This window comes from Monopterus albus, unplaced genomic scaffold (assembly GCF_001952655.1).
Source record: "Monopterus albus unplaced genomic scaffold, M_albus_1.0 scaffold45.1, whole genome shotgun sequence".
NCBI classification, from domain to species: domain Eukaryota; kingdom Metazoa; phylum Chordata; class Actinopteri; order Synbranchiformes; family Synbranchidae; genus Monopterus; species Monopterus albus.
In genome coordinates, this window is record NW_018127925.1 from 31003 (window position 1) to 33415 (window position 2413).

At 38.5% G+C, this 2413-nt stretch overlaps 1 long non-coding RNA gene across 1 annotated transcript in view; it reads left to right on the plus strand.

Moving 5' to 3' along the window:
• The first annotated feature begins 483 nt into the window (after nt 1–483).
• The window catches only part of LOC109960197 (uncharacterized), a 5679-nt gene continuing 3749 nt past the window's right edge, over nt 484–2413 (plus strand). Inside the window, exon 1 of the long non-coding RNA XR_002274960.1 lies at nt 484–1131. This is a non-coding gene — a long non-coding RNA (uncharacterized LOC109960197). The remainder of the gene's footprint in view (nt 1132–2413) is intronic.

Sequence of the window (2413 nt, forward strand, 5' to 3'; positions counted from 1 at the left end):
ATTGGGGTGAGTGCCACTGGCCTGTAGTCATTCAGGCAGGTGACTGGGCTCTTCTTGGGAAGGGGGACGATGGTTGTGGTCTTAAAGCAGGTGGGAACGATGCTCTGGCTGAGGGAGAGATTGAAGATGGTGGTTTAGATTGTTTAGTCCAACCTATGCTCACAAACCCAAAAGTATTAAAATTACAATGATGTAAAACCAAGAAAAGATGAAAATCCCCATATTTGAGAGGCTTGAACTGGAAAATGTTTGTTTTTTTTATTGAAAAATGACTTCTTTAGCTTCCAGCATTGTGCTGATTTTTATTTAATGTTTTTGTTTAGCTGATGGAATTATGGTCATTTTATTTTGAAATCTTTAAGATAAGATGTATCAAATGTTCCTAATTATTTTTTATTTTGGTGTTGTGAGAAAGGAAATATCCCATGAACCTAACATGTTTAACATGTGTTAAACTTCGCAGAAGATGATAACATACCAACAGAAAAACCATATTAGCTGCTCTGGCTTGTATTACTTGCAAAATAAATGTGTAAATGTAATTGTGTTTTCAAATGATTATTTGAAGTATTTTTTAAATTTAACCTTTTCATGCTATAGTTTTGTTACTGGTTTAACAGATACAGTGTTGAAAAGTTCACATTTGGAGTATTTCACAATGCTGTGTTAATAATCTGCAGGTGCTATCTTGTTTTTTTATTTTGCATATCAGAATTTCTGTGATGACTACATTTTAGAGATAATTTGACCATATTTTAGATGTTGTATATGAATACATTGAATTAGTTTCTAAACTTCTAGACTTAGATGCTGTTTTCTGAATGACACTAGCTGTTTTTGTTCAGCACATAGGGGTTAAGGAGGAAAGGGAGATCAAAATGAAGGCTAAAAAACGAGCTGAGGAAGTTGTTTCAGACTGCTGTGAGTCTGTGCGTCCACAACAGTCTCATAGTCCCAGAACAAGCCCGCAGCTACTACAGATCAGCCCTTGACGCAGATCTACGGTTTGCTGTGTACCGCCATTCTGATAATGACATCACCGGACGCTGCCTGATCTACACCCACAAGGTTGTCAATGCAAAAGGCGAAAGAGAAAATAACGCAGAACTGCAGCTACTGTCACGGTCAGAGGTAAAATTTAAACATCACTGTCTCTTAGCATTTATGTGTTTTTAATGATGCAGAGTTTTTGCACACAGGGCAGAACAAACATTAATCCACTTACAAGTGTGCAATATGAAAAAGTCCTAAAATAATTCCTGATACAACTCGTACATCACATAATTTTTCTATGTATATCTGTAAGCAGAGTTTATCTTTTCTTTACCACAGAAGGAGCAAGTTGGACTTCATGTGAAGCAGTAGTTATGTTTAGCTGAAAAATCACCTGACGAAATGACTATAAAACATCTACGACAACAAGGATTTTGATATGAGAATTTGCATTATGGTAAGCCTGACTCCAGTGATGCCTCCATTAACACAGTTTGCCAATTGAATGGTGATTATGTTTAAAGTTATTATTAGTTCCTGACAGAGGACACATGATTTGTGTTCACACAAATGCGCAGGTGTCCTGGAAATGAGTGCTTCGCTGAGGTGTTTTTAATCATTTTTGAACATCAGTGGAGGTTTGTGGCACAGACAAATGAGCTAATCCAGGACTGACAGACATTAACAGTGAATAGAAGCAATTTACTGTTGAAAATACTGTTAATATAGCAAATGATCAAGCTTATCCCTTACAACCTCGCCAAATACAGTATTTAAGTTTGACACTCTTTGCTTGCATAAAAACAGTTAATGTTATGTTAAATGTCAGTTCTGTTTGTGCAGTAAAACAAACTGTCTGAGCTACAGATCCCTGTTTTACCATATCCTGTGTTTTCAGGCTGCTGCCTCTGAGCTGAAGACAACAGCAACCGATGAACAGTTATTCTCAGAGCTGTGTGACATCTTCCTGCCTGGTTGGCGCCTTGTGTTAGTGGTTGGACAATTGAGCAGAGCCAGCTCTCAGAAGTGACTGCTATTACCAGCCAGTTGGACCACTGCTTAACCTGAGCAAATACATTGCAGATGCTGTGAGTTAAGCCACATATCTGCTCTTTACTTGAATGAGGGCAGGATTCAGGGATGCGTTGTGTTACAGCCTACTGTGGGGATCTGAAGATTTACGACATCATGGCCTGACACTCCCCCAACACACACATTATTATTGACTGATTGTATGAAATAGTATTGGATTACTGTATATTATGTATGTAAAGTGTGTGTGTGTGCGCGCAAAGGGAGGACTATATGGCTGAGCTGAGCTCAATGAATCCAAAACACGTGAGTCCAGGCTTAATTGGTTGCACAAAGACCAAGCCAGGATGAGCAGACACGGATTCATCAAGCCAGGTGTAACCAATCC